Raw genomic sequence first — 25398 nt, forward strand, 5'->3', positions numbered from 1 at the left:
GCCTTTCACTTGCAAGACCAAACGATGTGAAATAATAATAATAGTGCACGTGCATTGGACTACGCTGGAATCTGCGAGCATTCAATAAACAGGAGCAGACAAGGCAATATGGGCTCTTGGTTAAATCAACAATAATGCATATAAGAGCCACTTCAACAATTTCATCATGGTCTTCTCCTATCGACCCCCAAAGAAAAGAAAAGAAATAAAACTATTTACATGGGAAAGCTCCCAACAAGCAAAAGAAGAACAGGAAATCTTTTTGGGTTTTCTTTTAATTATTACTACTACAGCAAGAAAGGTAAACTAGCTAAACGCTACAACTAATTTTTTGGTTTTCTTTAGATTTTTCAAACACATAAGAAGAAAGCATAAAAAGGAAAATAAACTAGCATGGATATTACAGTGAAAAAGTATGAGCACCGACAACTAGCAATGAGTGTGTGAACATGAATGTAATGTCGGTGAGAAATACGTACTCCCCCAAGCTTAGGCTTTTGGCCTAAGTTGGTCTATTGCCATGGCTGGCCTGGTGGATATCCAAAGTTGTAGTTGGGGTCGTACTGAGATGTAGCAGTCATTGCATTGTGGGCTGCAGCTTGGAGGCGAGCTATCTCAGCCCTCCTCTTATACTCATCCGCCTCCTCTCTGGTTATAAAATATCTCCCTTTTGTCTGAAAGTCAAAGAAAGTAGAAGCAGGGAGAGCGACGTGATAGGTGTGTCGTCTGTCAAAGATTAGTCGGTACTGGAGGAACTGATCGTTCCTCTCAACAAAACGATGACGAACCATAGCCTCATAATCTAAATAAGCAGGAGGCAATTCAATATCATCCTCACGTATGGTTACACCAAGAAAATTAGCTAAACGGGTTGCATAAATTCCACCAAAGAAATCTCCATTAAATCTATTATTATGCAACCTACGTGCAACAATGGCTCCCAAATTATAATGTTTATCTCCTAACACAACACTCCTGAGAACACTGAGGTCAGGGACACACATGTGACATGCTTCATCCTTACCATTTATGCACCTACCTATGAAGAGAGCAAAATAATGTATAGCAGGAAAATGAATGCTCCCTATGGTAGCTTGTGCTATGTCTCTAGATTCACCCACAGTTATACTAGCAAGAAAATCTCTAAACTCATATTTGCGAGGCTCACTAGTACAATCCCATTGTGGAAGTTTGCAAGCAGTGGTAAAATCCTCTAAGTCCATAGTATAAGAATTTTCATAAAGATCAAACAGGACAGTTTGAGAATTGCGTGAAGATGAAAATTCAAACCTCCTCACAAAGGAACTAGCGAGATAGTGGTACTGACGACACTTATATGCCTCGAAGCTCACAAGATCAGCGTTACGCACATATGCGTTAAATTCTTCCTTGATTCCTGCTTGATCCATGAAGCCCTCTGAAGGCCATTCACAAGCCCGCACTGGAGCGTCCCTTGGTGGTTCATCATCAGCATCACGCATTGCAAGCCTGGGTCCTTGCTTCCTTGAAGAACCACCTTGGTACATTTTCCTAAACATATTTCTTCCTCTGAAAAATTTCTGAAAATTTTAGTAACTTCAAATAAAAGTGAACCAAGCTCAACAAAATTGATAGCAACTACTCCTACAAGTGCCTAGAGCCTATATCATGCATTAGAACTACTTGGAGCCATATAAATTTGACATGCAAGCTCAAGAACATGGTCACCTAGGCAGCAAAAATTTGCAATGAATAAAGCACTAGAACAAAAACTAATTGGACCAATGGAGGAGTCGCGTACCAAGGAACAATCCCCCAAAGCAGTTTTGCGAGAGGTGCTTTGAGCAAGGAGATCAAATATCATAGCAAAATGAGCTAGAACTCGTGCTTGAGCTGGTTGGTGATTTTTTTGGGAGGAAGAAGAAGTGTGTGGGTGCAGGAATAAGTGGAGGGGAGCCACCATGGGCCCACGAGGCAGGGGGCGCGCCTTGGACCCTCGTGCCCAGGTGCTTGCTCCCCCTGCTGTGTTCTCAGTGCCAAATATTCTCAAATATTCAAGAAAAAATCATATTAAATAGGCAGGGCATTTGGAGAACTTTTATTTTCGGGGAATTTTTATATTGCACGGATAATTCAGAAAATAGACAAAAAAATAATATTTTTACTTTATTTCAACTAAATAACAGAAAGTAAAAGGAGGGTACAGAAGGTTGTGCCTTCTAACTTCATCCATATCATGCTCATCAAAAGGAATCCACTAACAAGGTTGATCAAGTCTTGTTAACAAACTCAATCCGAATAACATGGAACCGGAGAAATTTCGAATAACACTCTGTTACCTCAACGGGGATATGCACGTCCCCAATAATAAGAATATCATATTTCTTCTTGGCAGTAGGAAGAGGAAATTCAAAATCTCTAAACATAATCGATGGAATTTTTCCAATAGAATTGATACTGTGGACTTGAGGTTGTTTCCTCGGAAAGTGTACCGTATGCTCATTACCATTAACATGAAAAGTGACATTGCCTTTGTTGCAATCAATAACAGTCCCTGCAGTATTCAAAAAGGGTCTTCCAAGAATAATAGACATACTATCGTCCTCGGGAATATCAAGAATAACAAAGTCCGTTAAAATAGTAACGTTTGCAACCACAACAGGCACATCCTCACAAATACCGACAGGTATAGCAATTGATTTATCAGCCATTTGCAAAGATATCTCAGTAGGTGTCAACTTATTCAAATCAAGTCTACGATATAAACAGAGAGGCATAACACTAACACCGGCTCCAAGATCACATAAAGCAGTTTTAACATAATTTCTTTTAATGGAGCATGGTATAGTTGGTACTCCTGGATCTCCAAGTTTCTTTGGTATTCCACCCTTAAAAGTGTAATTAGCAAGCATGGTGGAAATTTCAGCTTCCGGTATCTTTCTTTTATTTGTAACAATATCTTTCATATACTTAGCATAAGGATTCATTTTGAGCATATCAATTAAACGCATACGCAAGAAGATAGGTCTAATCATTTCAGCAAAGCGCTCAAAATCCTCGTCATCCTTTTTCTTGGATGGTTTGGGAAGAAAAGGCATGGGTTTCTGAACCCATGGTTCTCTTTCTTTACTGTGCTTCCTAGCAACAAAGTCTCTCTTATCATAACGTTGATTCTTTGATTGTGGGTTATCGAGATCAACAGCGGGTTCAATTTCTACATCATTATCATTGCTAGGTTGAGCATCAACATGAGCATCATCATTCACATTATCACTAGGTTCATGTTCATTACCAGATTGTGTTTCAACATCAGAAATAGAAATATCATTGGGATTCTCAGGTGTGTCTACAACAGGTTCACTAGAACCATGCAAAGTCCTATCATTTTTCTTTTTCTTCTTTTTAGAAGGACTAGGTGTATCTACATTATTTCTCTGAGAATCCTGCTCAATTCTCTTAGGATGGCCTTCAGGATACAAAGGTTCCTGAGTCATTTTACCAGTTCTAGTAGCCACTCTAATAGCATAATCATTATTCTTACTATTCAATTCATTGAGAAAATCATTCTGAGCTTTAAGTACTTGTTCTACTTGAGTGGTAACCATAGAAGCATGTTTACTAATGAGTTTAAGTTCACCTTTAACTCTAGACATATAATCACCCAAGTGTTCAAGCATATAAGCATTGTGTTTCAATTGTCTACCAACATAAGCATTGAAGTTTTCTTGTTTGACAATAAAATTATCAAACTCATCTAAGCATTGGCTAGCAGACTTATAACGAGGAATATCACCTTCATCAAATCTATAGAGAGAATTTACCTTTACTACCTGTGTCGGGTTATCAAGACCATGTGTTCCTTCAATAGGTATTGGATTAAGATCATATATTTCTTCAACAGGCGGTAAATTAAGACCATGTATTTCTTCAATAGGAGGTAAATTCTTAACATTTCGGCTTTTTAAATACCCTTTTCTTTCATAGATTTCTTTGCCTCTTGCATATCTTCAGGACTGAGAAATAGAACACCCCTTTTCTTCGGAGTTGGCTTAGGAGTTGGTTCAGGAAGTGTCCAATTATTTTCATTTGTCAACATATTATTCAATAAAATTTCAGCTTCATCTGGTGTTCTTTCCCTGAAAACACAACCAGCACAACTATCCAGGTGGTCTCTGGAAGCATCGGTTAGTCCATTATAAAAGATATCAAGTATTTCATTTTTCTTAAGAGGATGATCAGGCAAAGCATTAAGTAATTGGAGAAGCCTCCCCCAAGCTTGTGGGAGACTCTCTTCTCCAATTTGCACAAAATTATATATTTCCCTTAAAGCAGCTTGTTTCTTATGAGCAGGGAAATATTAGTAGAGAAGTAATAAATCATATCCTGGGGACTACGCACACAATTAGGATCAAGAGAATTAAACCATATCTTAGCATCACCCTTTAATGAGAACAGAAATATCTTAAGGATATAATAGTAGCGAGTTTTCTCATCATTAGTGAACAGGGTGGATATATCATTTAATTTAGTAAGATGTGCCACAACAGTTTCAGATTCATAGCCATAAAAAGGATCAGATTCAACCAAAGTAATTATATCAGGGTCGACAGAGAATTCATAATCCTTATCAGTAACAAAGATAGGTGAAGTAGCATAAGCAGGATCATATTTCATTCTAGCATTCAGAGTTTTTTGTTTCTGCTTAGCTAATAATTTCTTAAGATCACTTCTATCATTGCAAGCAAGAAAGTCTCTAGCAGTTTCTTCATCCATAACATAGCCCTCAGGCACAACAGGCAATTCATATTTAGGGGGAGAGTCTTCATCATCACTTTCATCAATATTATCAGTTTCAATAATTTCATTCTCTCTAGCCCTAGCAAGTTGTTCATCAAGAAATTCACCAAGTGGCACAGTAGTATCAAGCATAGAAGTAGTTTCATCATAAGTATCATGCATAGTAGAAGTGGCATCATCAATAACATGCGACATATCAGAATTAATAGCAGAAGCAGGTTTAGGTGTCACAAGCTTAATCAAAACAGAAGGTGAATCAAGTGCAGAGCTAGATGGCAGTTCCTTACCTCCCCTCGTAGTTGAGGGATAAATTTTTGTTTTTGCGTCTTTCAAGTTCTTCATAGTGATCAGCAGATATAAATCCCAAGTGACTCAAAGAATAGAGCTATGCTCCCCGGCAACGGCGCCAGAAAATAGTCTTGATAACCTACAAGTATAGGGGATTGCAACATTTTTCAAGGGTAGAGTATTCAACCCAAATTTATTGATTCGACACAAGGGGAGCCAAAGAATATTCTCAAGTATTACCAGTTGAGTTGTCAATTCAACCACGCCTGGATAACTTAGTATCTGCAGCAAAGTATTTAGTAGCGAAGTAGTATGGAAGTAACAGTAACGGTAGCAAAAGTAATATTTTTGGGTTTTGTAGTGATTGTAACAGTAGCAACGGAAAAGTAAATAAGCGGAGAACAATATGTGAAAAGCTCGTAGGCATTGGATCGGTGATGGAGAATTATGCCGGATGCAGTCCATCATGTAACAGTCATAACACAGGGTGACACAGAACTAGCTCCAATTCATCAATGTAATGTAGGCATGTATTCCGAATATAATCATGCGTGCTTATGGAAAAGAACTTGCATGACATCTTTTGTCCTACCCTCCCGTGGCAGCGGGTCCTATTGGAAACTAAGGGATATTAAGGCCTCCTTTTAATAGAGTACCGGACCAAAGCATTAACACATAGTGAATACATGAACTCCTCAAACTACGGTCATCACCGGGAGTGGTCCCGATTATTGTCACTTCGGGGTTGCCGGATCATAACACATAGTAGGTGACTATAGACTTGCAAGATAGGATCAAGAACTCACATATATTCATGAAAACATAATAGGTTCAGATCTGAAATCATGGCACTCGGGCCCTAGTGATAAGCATTAAGCATAGCAAAGTCATAGCAACATCAATCTCAGAACATAGTGGATACTAGGGATCAAACCCTAACAAATCTAACTCGATTACATGATAAATCTCATCCAACCCATCACCGTCCAGCAAGCCTACGATGGAATTACTCACGCACGGCGGTGAGCATCATGAAATTGGTGATGGAGGATGGTTGATGATGACGATGGCGACGGATTCCCCTCTCCGGAGCCCCGAACGGACTCCAGATCAGCCCTCCCGAGAGAGTTTAGGGCTTGGCGGCGGCTTCGTATCGTAAAACGTGATGAATCTTTCTCTCTGATTTTTTTCTCCCCGAACACGAGTATATGGAGTTGGAGTTGAGGTCGGTGGAGCTCCAGGGGGCCCACGAGGCAGGGGGCGCGCCCCCCACCCTCGTGAAAAGGGTGTGGGCCCCCTGGCCTTGATTCTTTCGCCAGTATTTTTTATTATTTCCAAAAATAATCTCCGTGAAGTTTCAGGTCATTCCGAGAACTTTTGTTTCTGCACATAAATAACACCATGGCAATTCTGCTGAAAACGGCGTCAGTCCGGGTTAGTTCCATTCAAATCATGCAAGCTAGAGTCCAAAACAAGGGCAAAAGTGTTTGGAAAAGTAGATACGACGGAGACGTATCAAGGGTATGTACCAGTAGCTATGTGTTTGATCTCTCTCTCTCTCTCGTGTTCTTGAGGTGGTACGATCTTGATGTACCGCGAGCTTTGCTATTATAGTTGGATCTTATGATGTTTCTCCCCCTCTACTCTCTTGTAATGGATTGAGTTTTCCCTTCGAAGTTATCTTATCGGATTGAGTCTTTAAGGATTTGAGAATACTTGATGTATGTCTTGCATGTGCTTATTTGTGGTGACAATGGGATATCACGTGATTCACTTGATGTATGTTTTGGTGATCAACTTGCGGGTTTCGCCCATGAACCTATGCGTAGGGGTTGGCACATGTTTTCGTCTTGACTCTCCGGTAGAAACCTTGGGGCACTCTTTGAAGTACTTTGTGTTGGTTGAATAGATGAATCTGAGATTGTGTGATGCATATCGTATAATCATACCAACGGATACTTGAGGTGACATTGGAGTATCTAGGTGACATTAGGGTTTTGGTTGATTTGTATCTTAAGGTGTTATTCTAGTACGAACTCTATGATATATCGAACGGAAAGAATAGCTTCGTGTTATTTTACTACGGACTCTTGAATAGATCGATCAGAAAGAATAACTTTGAGGTGGTTTCGTACCCTACAATAATCTCTTCGTTTGTTCTCCGCTATTAGTGACTTTGGAGTGAATCTTTGTTGCATGTTGAGGGATAGTTATATGATCCAATTATGTTATTATTGTTGAGGGAACTTGCACTAGTGAAAGTATGAACCCTAGGCCTTGTTTTCTAGCATTGCAATACTGTTTGTGCTCACTTTTATCATTAGTTACCTTGCTATTTTTATATTTTCAGATTACAAAAACCTATATCTACCATCCATATTGCACTTGTATCACCATCTCTTCACCGAACTAGTGCACCTATACAATTTACCATTGTATTGGGTGTGTTGGGGACACAGGAGACTCTTTGTTATTTGGTTGCAGGATTGTTTGAGAGAGACCATCTTCATCCTATGCCTCCCACGGATTGATAAACCTTAGGTCATCCACTTGAGGGAAATTTGCTACTGTCCTACAAACCTCTGCACTTGGAGGCCCAACAACGCCTACAAGAAGAAGGTTGTGTAGTAGACATCAAGCTGTTTTCTGGCGCCGTTGCCAGGGAGGTGAGTGCTTGAAGGTATATCTTTAGATCTTGCAATTGAATCTTTTAGTTTCTTGTTTTATCACTAGTTTAGTGTATAAAAGAAAACTACAAAAAATGGAATTGAGTTTGTCTCATACGCTTCATCTTTTTAATATCTTTCGTGAGAATGATGGAAAGGAAAATTGTGTTCAAGTGCTAGAAGAAGAAGTCTATAGAATGTTTGGCATTAAATACTTGAATGATGAGCATGATTGCAATGTTGTTAGTATGAATTCCTTGAATATCCATGATGTTAATGATATGCAAAGCCACAAGCTTGGGGAAGCTATGTTTGATGAAGATGATATTTTTTGTCCCCCAAGCTTTGATGAGCAAATTTACTATGATGAAAGCATGCCTCCTATCTATGATGATTATTGTAATGACACGTATGCTTTAAAGAATAATGATAACCATGAAACTTGTCATCTTGATCTTAATTTTCAATCACATGATAGTTATTTTGTTGAGCTTGCTCCCACTACTATTGATGAGAATAAATTTGCTTATGTTGAGAGTAGTAAATTTTCTATGCTTGTAGATCATGAAAAGAATGCTTTATGTGCTGGTTATATGGTTGAATTCATTCATGATGCTACTGAAAATTATTATGAGAGAGGATCATATGCTTCTACATATTGCAATAATATCAAGTTTCCTCTCTGTGTGTTGAAAATCTTGAAGTTATTCTTGTTTTGCCTTCCTATGCTAGTTGATTATTGTTCCCATAAGTTGTTTGCTCACAAAATCTCTATGCATAGGAAGTGGGTTAGACTTAAATGTGCTAGTCATATTCTTCATGATGCTCTCTTTATGTTTCAATTCTTATCTTTTATGTGAGCATCATTGAAATCATCATGCCTAGCTAGGGGCATTAAACGTTAGCGCTTGTTGGGAGGCAACCCAATTTTATTTTAGTTCCTTGCTTTTTGTTCCTGTTTAGTAATAAATAAATCATCTAGCCTCTGGTTAGATGTGGTTTTATGTTTTAATTAGTGTTTGTGCCAAGTAAGACCTATAGGATCTTCTTGGATTATAGTTATTTGATCTTGCTGAAAATTCCAGAAACTTTGTGTTCACGAAAACAATTGTTTAAAATCACCAGAACGTGATAAAATACTGATTGCAATTGCAGAAGATCAATAATCAAATTATCTAGGTCGTCCTATTTTGGTAGAATTTTTTTGAGTTCCAGAAGTTTGTGTTAGTTACTGATTACTACAGACTGTTCTGTTTTTGACAGATTCTGTTTTCATTGTGTTGTTTGCTTATTTTGATGAATCTATGAGTAGTATCGGAGGGTATGAACCATAGAGAAGTTGGAATACAGTAGATATTACACCAATATGAATTTAGAATGAGTTCACAACAGTACTTAAGTGGTGATTTATTTTCTTATGCTAACGGAGCTCACGAGTTTTCTGTTGAGTTTTGTCTTGTGAAGTTTTCAAGTTTTGGGTAAAGATTCGATGGACTATGGTATAAGGAGTGGCAAGAGCCTAAGCTTGGGGATGCCCAAGGCACCCCAAGGTAATATTAAAGGATAACCAAGAGCCTAAGCTTGGGGATGCCCCGGATGGCATCCCCTCTTTCGTCTTCGTTCATCGGTAACTTTACTTGGAGCTATATTTTTATTCACCACATGATATGTGTTTTGCTTGGAGCGTCATTTTATTTTCTTTTGTTTTGCTTGATGTTTGAATAAAGTACCAAGATCTGAAATTCTTAAATGCTAAAGAGTCTTCACATATTTAAATAATTATTCAACTACTCTTTAATCTTCACTTATATCTTTTGGAGTAGTTTGTCATTTGCTCTAGTGCTTCACTTACATCCTTTTTGAGCACGGTGGTGGTTTTATTTTGAAGAAATAGATGAACTCTCGTGCTTCACTTATATTGTTTTGAGAGTCCTAAACAGCATGGTAATTTGCTTTGGTTATGAATTTAGTCCTAATATGATGGGCATCCAAGAGGGATATAATATAAACTATCATATAAAGTGCATTGAATACTATGAGAAGTTTGATTCTTTATGATTGTTTTGAGATATGAAGATGGTGATATTAGAGTCATGCTAGTGGAGTAGTTGTGAATTTGAGAGATACTTGTGTTAAAGTTTGTGATTCCCGTAGCATGCACGTATGGTGAACCGTTATGTGATGAAGTCGGAGCATGATTTATTTATTGATTGTCCTCCTTATGAGTGGCGCTCGGGGACGAGCGATGGTCTTTTCCTACCAATCTATCCCCGTAGGAGCATGCGCGTAGTACTTCGTTTCGATAACTAATAGTTTTTTGCAATAAGTATGTGAGTTCTTTATGACTAATGTTGAGTCCATGGATTATACGCACTCTCATCCTTCCACCATTGCTAGCCTCTCTAATACCGCGCACCTTTCGCCGGTATCATACACCCACCATATACCTTCCTCAAAACAGCCACCATACCTACCTATTTTGGCATTTCCATAGCCATTCCGAGATATATTGCCATGCAACTTTCCACCGTTCCGTTTATTATGACACGCTCCATCATTGTCATATTGCTTTGCATGATCATGTAGTTGACATCATATTTGTGGCAAAGCCACCATTCATTATCTTTATACATGTCACTCATGAGTCAATGCACATCCCGGTACACTGTCGGAGGCATTCATATAGAGTCATATTTTGTTCTAAGTATCAAGTTGTAATTCATGAGTTGTAAGTAAATAAAAGTGTGATGATCATCATTATTAGAGCATTGTCCCAGTAAGGAAAGGATGATGGAGACTATGATTCCCCCACAAGTCAGGATGAGACTCCGGACGAAAAATTAAAAAAAAAAGAAAAAATAGGCCAAAAAAAGAGAAGGCCCAAAAAAACAAAGAAAAACAAAAAAATGAGAGAAAAAGAGAGAAGGGGCAATGCTACTATCCTTTTACCACACTTGTGCTTCAAAGTCGCACCATGATCTTCATGATAGAGAGTCTCATATGTTGTCACCTTCATATACTAGTGGGAATTTTACATTATAGAACTTGGCTTGTATATTCCAATGATGGGCTTCCTCAAAATGCCCTAGGTCTTCGTGAGCAAGCGAGTTGGATGCACACCCACTTAGTTTCTTTTGTTGAGCTTTCATACACTTATAGCTCTAGTGCATCCGTTGCATGGCAATCCCTACTCACTCACATTTATATCTATTGATGGGCATCTCCATAGCCCGTTGATACGCCTAGTTGATGTGAGACTATCTTCTCCTTTTTGTCTTCTCCACAACCACCATTCTATTCCACATATAGTGTTATGTCCATGGCTCACGCTCATGTATTGCGTGAAAGTTGAAAAAGTTTGAGAACATCAAAAGTATGAAACAATTGCTTGGCTTGTCATCGGGGCTGTGCATGATTTAAATATTTTGTGTGATGAAGATAGAGCATAGCCAGACTATATGATTTTGTAGGGATAACTTTCTTTGGCCATGTTATTTTGAGAAGACATGATTGCTTTGTTAGTATGCTTGAAGTATTATTGTTTTCATGTTAATATTAAACTTTTATATTGAATCTTATGGATCTGAATATTCTTGCCACAATAAAGAAGATTACATTGATAAATATGTTAGGTAGCATTCCACATCAAAATTCCGTTTTTATCATTTACCTACTCGAGGACGAGCAGGAATTAAGCTTGGGGATGCTGATACGTCTCCAACGTATCTATAATTTTTGATTGTTCCATGCTATTATATTATCTGTTTTGGATGTTTTATGGGCTTTACTAAACACTTTTATATTATTTTTGGGACTAACCTATTAACCGGAGGCCCAGCCCAAATTGTTGTTTTCTTGCCTATTCCAGTGTTTCGAAGAAAAGGAATATCAAACGGAGTCCAAACGGAATGAAACCTTCGGGAGAGTTATTTTTGGAACGGAAGCAATCCAGGAGACTTGGAGTGCACGTCAGGGAAGCAACAAGATGGCCACGAGGCAGGGAGGCGCGCCTGCCCCCCTGGGCGCGCCCCCCACCCTCGTGGCCCCCTCGTGGCTCCCCTTACCGACTTCTTTCACCTCGTGGGCCCAAATTGTTGTTTTCTTGCCTATTCCAGTGTTTCGAAGAAAAGGAATATCAAACGGAGTCCAAACGGAATGAAACCTTCGGGAGAGTTATTTTTGGAACGGAAGCAATCCAGGAGACTTGGAGTGCACGTCAGGGAAGCAACGAGATGGCCACGAGGCAGGGAGGCGCGCCTGCCCCCCCTGGGCGCGCCCCCCACCCTCGTGGGCCCCTCGTGGCCCCCCTTACCGACTTATTTCACCTATTTATATCCATATACCCTAAAAACATCAGAGAACAGAATAGATCGGGAGTTCCGCCGCCGCAAGCCTCTGTAGCTACCAAAACCCAATCGGGACCCTGTTCCGGCACCCTGCCGGAGGGGGGATCCCTCACCGGTGGCCATCTTCATCATCCCGGCACTCTCCATGACGAGGAGGGAGTAGTTCACCCTCGGGGCTGAGGGTATGTACCAGTAGCTATGTGTTTGATCTCTCTCTCTCTCTCTCTCGTGTTCTTGAGGTGGTACGATCTGGATGTATCGCGAGCTTTGCTATTATAGTTGGATCTTATGATGTTTCTCCCCCTCTACTCTCTTGTAATGGATTGAGTTTTCCCTTCGAATTTATCTTATCGGATTGAGTCTTTAAGGATTTGAGAATACTTGATGTATGTCTTGCATGTGCTTATCTGTGGTGACAATGGGATATCACGTGATTCACTTGATGTATGTTTTGGTGATCAACTTGCGGGTTCTGCCCATGAACCTATATATGCATAGGGGTTGGCACATGTTTTCGTCTTGACTCTCCGGTAGAAACCTTGGGGCACTCTTTGAAGTACTTTGTGTTGGTTGAATAGATGAATCTGAGATTGTGTGATGCATATCGTATAATCATACCCACGGATACTTGAGGTGACATTGGAGTATCTAGGTGACATTAGGGTTTTGGTTGATTTGTATCTTAAGGTGTTATTCTAGTACGAACTCTATGATAGATCGAACGGAAAGAATAGCTTCGTGTTATTTTACTACGGACTCTTGAATAGATCGATCAGAAAGAATAACTTTGATGTGGTTTCGTACCCTACAATAATCTCTTCGTTTGTTCTCCGCTATTAGTGACTTTGGAGTGACTCTTTGTTGCATGTTGAGGGATAGTTATATGATCCAATTATGTTATTCTTGTTGAGAGAACTTGCACTAGTGAAAGTATGAACCCTAGGCCTTGTTTCCTAGCATTGAAATACCGTTTGTGCTCACTTTTATCATTAGTTACCTTGCTATTTTTATATTTTCAGATTACACATCATGTCACTTTGCGGCCTCACGCACGGTATTCCCACGGGTGCCACCTTACCTAGCCCGGGACCATTTGCGCCTTTTGGCTCACGTATATGATAGTGTCGCTAGCATCCATATGACAGAGAACCTGGGCCGACATGACTAGTCGTAAACCCAAAGTGACACTAACTTAGAGGGACAGGCATACATGACCCAGCAATGAACGTGTCGGTCATCAGCGAGTGAATCCGGGCTGTAGCAGCTGGGCTAACAGGACTCCGGAGAATCCGGGCTGTAGCGGGCTAACAGGACTCCGATAGACACCGCGTGACATTTCCCCGAAGGGACAGACACAGGAACGAAGAAGGACACATGCTGGCCAGCATAAGTGTTCCGGAGCAGTAGCAAGCTACCATGGCTCAGTGGAAGCACTAGGAGACATTTCCCGGTAAGAGAGGCTACCAAGGATAAACAACTAGGTTACCGGATCCCACACATACTAAGCATTTCAAATCATACACACAATATGCTCGATATGTGCAAATACAACATGGCATCACAACAAAACTCTACAACTCAAAGTATTTATTCATTAGGCTCCGAAGAGCCACATATTACAAACATGGGTCTGATGACCCAGCATTCAAGTCATACAAGCACAAGCACAAGTGGAAGCTTAACTTGTCTGAGTACAGACAACTACAAATGAAAAGGCTGAGAAGCCTGACTATCTACAAGACCCTGATGAGGGCACAGGATCGTAGCTGAGGTAACAAGCTAAACGTCGAAGTCCACGTGGAACTACTAGCGAGACTGAAGTCTCTCTGCAAGAAACATAAATTAAGAAAAACGTGAGTACAAATGTACCCAGCAAGACTTACATCAGAACTAGCTACATATGCATCAGTATCAACAAAGGGGTGGTGGAGTTTGACTGTAGCAAGCCAGCTTTGACTCGGTGGCTATCCTGTACTACGACTGCAAGTAACTCTTTTGAGGTGGCGCACACGAGTCCACATATTCACCATATCAATACACCACTATGGATCCGCTCCCATCTCCCTACGAGAAGGCCATCCATAGCACGCATGCTTATCTTGTGCATTTTAGAGTATCAACTTTCACTTGTCTATGAACTATACAGGCAACCCAGAAGTCCTTTACCGCGGACGCGGCTATTCTAATAGATGATGTTAACCCTACAAGGGTGTACTTCTTCACACACGCTCTCGCCACTTACCACCATGTACACGTCGTTTATCTCGACAACCTTCAAGCGGAAGCCTGGCGAGGGAGTCGGCCACGACCTGACTAACCATACAAGTCTCTAGTCAAGGTTTATCGCCTATTCGGGTTCCATCCGCAAGGAGATCCGTCCGGGGTGTCGCTCACGGCCCCAAACGATGTGTACAGGGTTCCCAAGCCCACCAAACGGGCGACGCTTGGTATACCCAGCCACGGTGCCTAGTTTATCCCAAGCCCACCTGTACCGGGTGCCACTTGGTAGACTACTAACACTACCTACAAGCACCAGAAACTAGTTGCAACTCTTGGACAGAGATCGAGTTGATTAATAAGCCGAGAGGGGTCGAGTTCCGGAACCCAATGTGTGGTAGTAACTGTTCATGGATCACAAACACAGAACTCAGTTCCTGAGGATGGTTTCAATGAGACAACCCACCATGTACTCCTACATGGCCTCTCACCGCTACCTTTACCAAATCGTGTTCACACACTTAGCTCTCAACAGTAGGACATGTTCACAACTTTCCAACTCATCCCCGATGAATCAGACCTGACACAACTCTAAGCAATAGCAGGCATGACAAACAAGCATGAATGAGTAGGCACATCAAGGCTCAAACAACTCCTACTCATGCTAGTGGGTTTCATCTATTTACTATGGCAATGACAGGTCATGCAGAGGAAAGGGGTTCAACTACCGCAACATGTAACAGTTGAAACGTTGTTGTCCTAATGCAGTAAAAGAGAGCAGGAGCGAGAGACTGGGATTGTATCGGAATGAACAAGGGGATTTTGCTTGTCTGACACTTCCGAAGATAGTATAGCTCTTCATCGGTGTCATCGATCACATCGTCGAAGCAACGTCTACTGAGAGGGGACTATTACCGGCAACAGAGAGAAAACACAATCAATGCAAGAATGTGACATGGCAATATGCTGTAGATTGAGCTAAATGCAACTAGCAACAAGTTAAATGAAGTTGGTGTGAACTCTAGGTTCAAATTCAAACTCCACATGTGGTTATTCAAATGCCATTTATTTGATTTCACTTATACAGTCGGTATAAGTTGCTTCAACATGCATGAAACGAGTACTAATGGATAGATTGGATTTTTCTGATAATTTTTCATATATAAAACTTTTTAATCTGAGTTATAGATTATTTTCTATGATTTTTAGAAGTTTTAACTATTTTCTGAAATAAATAAATCATTACTGATTTATTTAAAATCCAGAAACGATTAATTGCATCAGCATGACATTAGCACTGCGTCAGCAAGTCAACGGGCTAGCCAGGGTCAAATTTGACCAGCGGGACCCGCTGGTCAGTGAGACAGAGGTTAATCCCGCGTTGACTTGTACTTTGACCTGTTGTGGGGCCCGCGGTCAGTGTCTAGGGGTGGTCCAGCTAGCGCAGATTAGTGCTAATGACCTCGCCACGTCGGCTGTCGCCGGAGTTCAGCCGGGGACGACCAATACCGTGGCGGCAACTCGCCGGACCTGCGCTACGAGCGGCGGCTGGACGCACGGAGACCACAAGGGTGTAGCCAGGGCTCGCCCGCATCTAGAGGAGCAGGTGGAAGGCGGCAGGGACGCCGGAGCTCGCCAGAGCAGAACTTGCGGCGACAGCCAGAGTTCGGCTTCGAGCAGCGCGGCAGCTAGGGCGGGCAAGCAAACATGGGAGCAAGGGGGAACGGTAGTGGGGCTCACAGCGGAACCAGAGGCGTCGTCGGCGAGCTCTGGGGAGGTCCGGTGCGGCCGAAACGACGACAGCGATCTCAGGCGGCTGACGATGAAGACGACGGCGGTGACGGCTCCACGGGGCGCCCGGCTACGCATGGCTTGACGGAGAGGTAGCAGGCGACGTGGAGGAGCTCGGGAATAACTCGGGCGGCATGAGGACGGCGGTGGCTACGTCGGCGAGGGGCGGCGTGCGGCGGGGCGCTCGGCCATGGCGGCGGTAAGCGAGGGAGAGGCGAGGGGAAAAGTGAGGGGGGTCGTCCTGATCCGACGGCAGTGGCGACGTCAGCCAGCTCGTTGCGCTGGCAGGGGAGGGCAGGCAGGCAGCTCGCGTGGCGCGCGGAGCGTGCGCGCGCCGGGCACGCGCCTCGCCTACTGGCGTGAGGTGGGGGACGGTGCGGTGGCCAGTTGGGCTAGGCCAGAGCGGCAGCAGGCCAAGTAAGTCGGCCCATGTAAAGTCCCCCCCCCCTCTCTCTCTTTTCCTATTTATTTCTATTTTCAAATGATTTAGTTTAGGCACTAAATCATTTTATAATTTCTGAGAACAATAGTGGGTGCAAGATGGACTATTCCAGAGACCCTCTACAATTTTCAGAAATATTGGAGCTGTATAAATATTTATAGAATTTTATAGCCCCAACTCAAATACTTATTGATTTAATTCAAAGCCCAAATATGTCCTGAAAAAATGTAAACCATTTTTGGTAGATGCTTCCACCTTAATCCAGAAATGATGAACATTTTTAAAGGGCATTTTGAGTTCATTGAAAAAGATTTTATTCAACAATATTAGATTTAATTAATGCTAGGGTTTGGATCAATCCCCATTTCAAGTTTAAATGAAATTTAAACATGATGCAACACATGACTAGCTAGCCCAGAGCATACCAGAACTAGGGATGTGACAGCAGGAGTGTGGCGAGGGCTGGGTGCACGTGAACTCAAAGCCAGAGATCAGAGCACGCCCGGGGTGACCCATCCGCTGGTGCCATAGATCAGTGGTGACCGTGCCAGTGAATGGGGGAGCAGGGCGTGGTGAGGGTGCATCGGACACGCGATACAAATTACCATCGCAATCACTGCGGAGAATCACCATCCGAGTGCGGAGGTCCTTTACAGAAAACAAAACTCATCAAATTCTACAGAAACTGTATTTTCACGACAAAGTTGGTGGACAGAAAGTAGATTTTTGATAAGAGTGTTGGAAATATGCCCTAGAGGCAATAATAAATGGTTATTATTATATTTCCTTGTTCATGATAATTGTCTATTGTTCATGCTATAATTGTGTTATCCGGAAATCGTAATACATGTGTGAATACATAGACCACAACATGTCCCTAGTGAGCCTCTAGTTGACTAGCTCGTTGATCAATAGATGGTCACGGTTTCCTGACCATGGACATTGGATGTCATTGATAACGGGATCACATCATTAGGAGAATGATGAGATGGACAAGACCCAATCCTAAGCATAGCACAAGATCGTGTAGTTCGTCTGCTAAAGCTTTTCTAATGTCAAGTATATTTTCCTTAGACCATGAGATTGTGCAACTCCCGGATACTGTAGGAATGCTTTGGGTGTGCCAAACGTCACAACGTAACTGGGTGGCTATAAAGGTGCACTACGGGTATCTCCGAAAGTGTCTGTTGGGTTGGCACGAATCGAGACTGGGATTTGTCACTCCGTATGACGAAGAGGTATCTCTGGGCCCACTCGGTAATGCATCATCATAATGAGCTCAATGTGTCTAAGCAGTTAGTCACGGGATCATGCATTATGGAACGAGTAAAGTGACTTGCCGGTAACGAGATTGAACGAGGTATTGGGAACAACCTCTCCCTCTCTCCTTGCTGGATCAAGGCGTGGGAGACATCACCGGGCTGCATGTGTGTTGAACGCGGAGGCGCCGTTGTTCGGCGCTTAGATCGGAATCAACCGCGATCTGAATCGCTATGAGTACGACTCCTTCATCCGTGTTCTTGTAACGCTTCCGCATCGCCATCTTCAAGGGTATGAAGATGCACTCCCCTCTCTCTCGTTGCTAGTCTCTCCATAGATTGATCTTGGTGATGCGTAGAAATTTTTTAATTTCTGCAACGATCCCCAACAATGGCATCATGAGCTAGGTCTATGCGTAGTTTCTATGCACGAGTAGAACACAAGTTGTTGTGGGCGTCGATTTTGTCAATTTACTTGCCGTTACTAGTCTTATCTTGATTCGGCAGCATCGTGGGATGAAGCGGCCCGGACCGACCTTACACGTACGCTTACATGAGACAGGTTCCACCGACTGACATGCACTAGTTGCATAAGGTGCCTAGCGGGTGTCTGTCTCTCCCACTTTAGTTGGATCGGATTTGATGAAAAGGGTCCTTATGAAGGGTAAATAGAAATTGGCATATCACGTTGTGGTTTTGGCGTAGGTAAGAAACGTTCTTGCTAGAAACCTATAGCAGCCACGTAAAAACTTGCAACAACAATTAGAGGACGTTTAACTTGTTCTTGCAGCATATGTCGTGTGATGTGATATGGCCAAAAGGATGTGATGAATGATATATGTGATGTATGAGATTGATCATGTTCTTGTAATAGGAATCACGACTTGCATGTCGATGAGTATGACAACCGGCAGGAGCCATAGGAGTTGTCTTAATTTATTCTATGACATGTGTGTCAATGAAAACGCAATGTAATTACTTTACTTTATTGCTAACCGTTAGCCATAGTAGTAGAAGTAATAGTTGGCGAGACAACTTCATGAAGACACGATGATGGAGATCATGGTGTCATGCCAGTGACGATGATGATCATGGCGCCCCGAAGATGGAGATCAAAAGGAGCAAAATGATATTGGCCATATCATGTCACTATTTGATTGCATGTGATGTTAATCATGTTTTTACATCTTATTTGCTTAGAACGACGGTAGCTTAAATAAGATGATCCCTCGTTAAAATTTCAAGAAAGTGTCCCCCTAACTGTGCACCGTTGCGAAGGTTCGTTGTTTCGAAGCACCACGTGATGATCGGGTGTGATAGATTCTAACGTTCGAATACAACGGGTGTAAGCCAGATTTACACATGCAAAACACTTAGGTTGACTTGACGAGCCTAGCATGTACAGACATGGCCTCGGAACACGGAAGACCGAAAGGTCGAACATGAGTCGTATAGAAGATACGATCAACATGGATATGTTCACCGTTGATGACTAGTCCGTCTCACGTGATGATCGGACACGGCCTAGTCGATTCGGATAATGTATCACTTAGATGACTAGAGGGATGTCTGTCTGAGTGGGAGTTCATTAAATAATTTGATTAGATGAACTTAATTATCATGAACATAGTCTAAATATCTTTACAATATGTCTTGTAGATCAAATGGCCCATGCTAATGTTGCCCTCAACTTCAACGCGTTCCTAGAGAAAACCAAGCTGAAAGACGATGGTAGCAACTATACGGATTGGGTCCGTAAATTGAGGATCATCCTCATAGTTGCCAAGAAAGCATATGTCCTTGAAGCACCGCTAGGTGAAGCGCCCATTTTCCCAGCAACTCAAGACGTTATGAATGCCTGGCAGTCGCGTAGTGATGATTACTCCCTGGTTCAGTGGGCATGCTTTACAGCTTAGAACCGGGGCTCCAAAAGCGTTTTGAGCAACACGGAGCATATGAGATGTTCCAAGAGCTGAAAATGGTTTTCCAAGCTCATGCCCGGGTCGAGAGATATGAAGTCTCCGACAAGTTCTATAGTTGTAAGATGGAGGAGAATAGTTCCGTCAGCGAGCACATACTCAAAATGTCTGCGTTGCACAACCGCTTGTCTCAGCTGGGAGTTAATCTCCCGGATGACACGGTCGTTGACAGAATCCTTCAATCGCTCCCACCTAGCTACAAGAGCTTCGTGATGAATTTCAATATGCAGGGGATGGAGAAAACCATTCCTGAGGTATATTCAATGCTGAAATCAGCGAAGGTGGAGATCAAAAAGGAACATCAAGTGTTGATGGTCAATAAAACCACTAGTTTCAAGAAAGGCAAGGGTAGGAAGAACTTCAAGAAGGACGGCAAGGGAATTGCCGCGCCCGGTAAGCCAGTTGCCGGGAAGAAGCCAAAGCATGGACCCAAGCCTGAGACTGAGTGCTTTTATTGCAAGGGAAATGGTCACTGGAAGCGGAACTGCCCCAAGTACTTAGCGGATAAGAAGGCCGGCAATACCAAAGGTATATATGATATACATGTTATTGATGTGTACCTTACCAGCACTCGTAGTAGCTCCTGGGTATTTGATACCGGTGCGGTTGCTCATATTTGTAACTCAAAACAGGAGCTGCGGAATAAGCGGAGACTGGCGAAGGACGAGGTGACGATGCGCGTCGGGAATGGTTCCAAGGTCGATGTGATCGCCGTCGGCACGCTACCTCTACATTTACCTACGGGATTAGTTTTAAACCTCAATATTTGTTATTTAGTGCCAGCTTTGAGCATGAACATTATATCTGGATCTCGTTTAATGCGAGATGGCTACTCATTTAAATCTGAGAATAATGGTTGTTCTATTTATATGAGAGATATGTTTTATGGTCATGCCCCGCTGGTCAATGGTTTATTCTTATTTAATCTCAAACGTGATGTTACACATATTCATAGTGTGAATGCCAAAAGATGTAAGGTTGATAATGATAGTCCCACATACTTGTGGCACTGCCGCCTTGGTCACATTGGTGTCAAATGCATGAAGAAACTCCATGCAGATGGACTTTTGGAGTCTCTTGATTATGAATCATTTGACACGTGCGAACCATGCCTCATGGGCAAAATGACCAAGACTCCGTTCTCTGGAACAATGGAGCGAGCAACCAACTTATTTGAAATCATACATACTGATGTGTGCGGTCCAATGAGCGTTGAGGCTCGCGGTGGTTATCGTTATGTTCTCACCCTCACTGATGACTTAAGTAGATATGGGTATGTCTACTTAATGAAACACAAGTCTGAGACCTTTGAAAAGTTCAAGGAATTTCAGAGTGAGGTTGAGAATCAACGTGACAGGAAAATAAAGTTCTTACGATCAGACCATGGAGGGGAATATTTGAGTCACGAATTTGGCACGCACTTAAGGAAATATGGAATTATTTCACAACTCACGCCGCCTGGAACACCTCAGCGTAATGGTGTGTCCGAACGTCGTAATCACACTCTATTAGATATGGTGCGATCTATGATGTCTCTTACCGATCTACCGCTATCATTTTGGGGTTATGCTTTAGAGACTGCCGCATTCACTTTAAATAGGGCTCTGTCGAAATCCGTTGAGACGACACCGTATGAATTATGGTTTGGGAAGAAACCTAAGCTGTCGTTTCTGTAAGTTTGGGGATGCGATGCTTATGTCAAGAAACTTCAACCTGAAAAGCTCGAACCCAAATTGGAAAAATGCGTCTTCATAGGATACCCTAAGGAAACTATTGGGTATACCTTCTACCTCAGATCCGAAGGCAAAATATTTGTTGCCAAGAATGGATCCTTTCTAGAGAAAGAGTTTCTCTCGAAAGAAGTAAGTGGGAGGAAAGTAGAGCTTGATGAAGTACTGCCTCTTGAACCGGAAAGTAGCACAGCTCAAGAAAATGTTTCTGTGGTGCCTGCACCGACTAGAGAGGAAGTTAATGATGATGATCAAGGAACTTCGGATCAAGTTACTACTGAACTTCGTAGGTCCACAAGGACACGTTCCGCACCAGAGTGGTACGGCAACCCTGTCCTGGAAATCATGTTGTTAGACAATGGTGAACCTTCGAACTATGAAGAAGCGATGGCGGGCCCGGATTCCAACAAATGGCTAGAAGCCATGAAATCCGAGATAGGATCCATGTATGAAAACGAAGTATGGACTTTGACTGACTTGCCCGATGATCGGCGAGCCATAGAAAATAAATGGATCTTTAAGAAGAAGACGGACGCGGATGGCAATGTGACCATCTATAAAGCTCGGCTTGTCGCTAAGGGTTATCGACAAGTTCAAGGGGTTGACTACGATGAGACCTTCTCACCCGTAGGCAAGCTGGAGTCCGTCCGAATCATGTTAGCAATTGCCGCATTCTATGATTATGAGATATGGCAAATGGACGTCAAAACGGCATTCGTTAATGGTTTCCTTAAGGAAGAATTGTATATGATGTAGCCGGAAGGTTTTGTCGATCCTCAGAATGCTGACAAGGTATGCAAGCTCCAGCGCTCAATCTATGGGCTGGTGCAAGCATCTCGGAGTTGGAACATTCACTTTGATGAGATGATCAAAGCGTTTGGGTTTACACAGACTTATGGAGAAGCTTGTGTTTACAAGAAAGTGCGTGGGAGCTCTGTAGCATTTCTCATATTATATGTGGATGACATACTATTGATGGGAAATGATATAGAATTCTTGGAAAGCATAAAGGCCTACTTGAATAAGTGTTTTTCAATGAAGGACCTTGGAGAAGCTGCTTACATATTAGGCATTAAGATCTATAGAGATAGATCGAGACGCCTCATTGGTCTTTCACAAAGCACATACCTTGACAAGATATTGAAGAAGTTCAGTATGGATCAGTCCAAGAAGGGGTTCTTGCCTGTGTTGCAAGGTGTGAGATTGAGCATGGCTCAATGCCCAACCACGGCAGAAGATAGAGAAAAGATGAGTGGCATCCCCTATGCCTCGGCCATAGGGTCCATTATGTATGCCATGCTGTGTACCAGACCTGATGTAAACCTTGTCGTAAGTTTGGTAGGAAGGTACCAAAGTAATCCCGGCATGGAACACTGGACAGCGGTCAAGAATATCCTGAAGTACCTGAAAAGGACTAAGGATATGTTTCTCGTTTATGAAGGTGACGAAGAGCTCGTCGTAAAGGGTTACGTCGGTGCTAGCTTCGACACAGATCTGGATGACTCCAAGTCACAAACCAGATACGTGTATATTTTGAATGGTGGGGCAGTCAGCTGGTGCAGTTGCAAGCAAAGCGTCGTGGCGGGATCTACATGTGAAGCGGAGTACATGGCAGCCTCGGAGGCAACACATGAAGCAATCTGGATGAAGGAGTTCATTACTGACCTAGGAGTTATTCCCAATGCGTCGGGCCCGATGACTCTCTTCTGTGACAACACTGGAGCTATTGCCCTTGCCAAGGAGCCCAGGTTTCACAAGAAGACCAGGCATATCAAGCGTCGCTTCAACTCCATTCGTGAAAATGTTCAAGATGGAGACATAGATATTTGTAAAGTGCATACGGACCTGAATGTCGCAGATCCGTTGACTAAACCTCTTCCACGAGCAAAACATGATCAACACCAGAACTCTATGGGTGTTCGATGCATCACAATGTAACTAGATTATTGACTCTAGTGCAAGTGGGAGATTGTTGGAAATATTCCCTAGAGGCAATAATAAAATGGTTATTATTATATTTCCTTGTTCATGATAATTGTCTATTGTTCATGCTATAATTGTGTTATCCGGAAATCATAATACATGTGTGAATACATAGACCACAACATGTCCCTAGTGAGCCTCTAGTTGACTAGCTCGTTGATCAATAGATGGTCACGATTTCCTGACCATGGACATTGGATGTCATTGATAACGGGATCACATCATTAGGAGAATGATGTGATGGACAAGACCCAATCCTAAGCATAGCACAAGATCGTGTAGTTCGTCTGCTAAAGCTTTTCTAATGTCAAGTATCTTTTCCTTAGACCATGAGATTGTGCAACTCCCGGATACTGTAGGAATGCTTTGGGTGTGCCAAACGTCACAACGTAACTGGGTGGCTATAAAGGTGCACTACGGGTATCTCCAAAAGTGTCTTTTGGGTTGGCACGAATCAAGACTGGGATTTGTCACTCCGTATGATGGAGAGGTATCTCTGGGCCCACCCGGTAATGCATCATCATAATGAGCTCAATGTGCCTAAGCAGTTAGTCATGGGATCATGCATTACGGAACGAGTAAAGTGACTTTCCGGTAACGAGATTGAACGAGGTATTGGGATACCGACGATCGAATCTCAGGCAAGTAACGTACCGATTGACAAAGGGAATTGTATACGGGATTGATTGAATCCTCGACATCGTGGTTCATCCGATGAGATCGTCGTGGAACATGTGGGAGCCAACATAGGTATCCAGATCCCGCTGTTGGTTATTTGCCGGAAAGATGTCTCGGTCATGTCTGCATGATTCCCGAACCCGTAGGGTCTACACACTTAAGGTTCGATGACGCTAGGGTTATAGGGAAAGTTTGTACGTGGTTACCTAATGTTGTTCGGAGTCCCGGATGAGATCCCAGACGTCACGAGGAGTTCCGGAATGGTCCGGAGATAAAGATTTATATATGGGAAGTCCTTATTCGGTCGCCGGAAGTGTTCGAGGGTTTATCGGTATTGTACCGGGACCACCGGAAGGATTCCGGGGGTCCACCGGGAGGGTCCACCTGCCCCAGAGGGCCCTATGGGCTGAATATGGAGGGGAACTAGCCCCTAGGTGGGCTGGGTGCCAAAACCCCCTAGGGCCCATGCGCCTAGGGTTTGGGGGAAACCCTGAAGGGGGCGCCCCCTTGGCTTGGGGGGCAAGCCTCCCCCCGTGGCCGCTGCCCCCCCCCCTCTAGATCCATCTGGAGGGGGGCGTCCCCCCTCTCCCTTGCCCCTATAAATAGAGGGGAGGTGGGAGGGCAGCTGCACCACATCCAAGGTGCAGCCCTCCCCCTCTCCAACACCTCCTCCTCCTTCCGCGGTGCTTGGCGAAGCCCTGCCGGAGTACCATGCTGCTCCAACACCACCACGCCGTCGTGCTGCTGCTGGAGTTTTCTTCCCCAACCTCTCCCTCTCTCCTTTCTGGATCAAGGTGTGGGAGACGTCACCGGGCTGCACGTGTGTTGAACGCGGAGGCGCCGTTGTTCGGCGCTTAGATCGGAATCAACCGCGATCTGAATCGCACCGAGTACGACTCCTTCATCCGCGTTCTTGTAACGCTTCCGCATCGTGATCTTCAAGGGTATGAAGATGCACTCCCTTCTCTCTCGTTGCTAGTCTCTCCATAGATTGATCTTGGTGATGCGTAGAATTTTTTTAATTTCTACAACGATCCCCAACAAAGAGAGGGGGTAAGAAGGACGCTACAGAGCTCGAGAGGAGTGGTGGAGGTGGGGAGGGAGCCGGTGCCGACATGCATGATGGGAAGATGAGTACCCTCCCCGATGATAATGCAGGTGTGAGTGGAGGAAGGATGAAGGGAAGAGAGGGTGCCGAGGTTCGACGCCATGTGCACAGCAGCTCCCGAGTCTAGGTACCAGT

This window comes from Aegilops tauschii, chromosome 1, assembly GCF_002575655.3.
Source record: "Aegilops tauschii subsp. strangulata cultivar AL8/78 chromosome 1, Aet v6.0, whole genome shotgun sequence".
Taxonomy (NCBI): Eukaryota; Viridiplantae; Streptophyta; class Magnoliopsida; order Poales; family Poaceae; genus Aegilops; species Aegilops tauschii.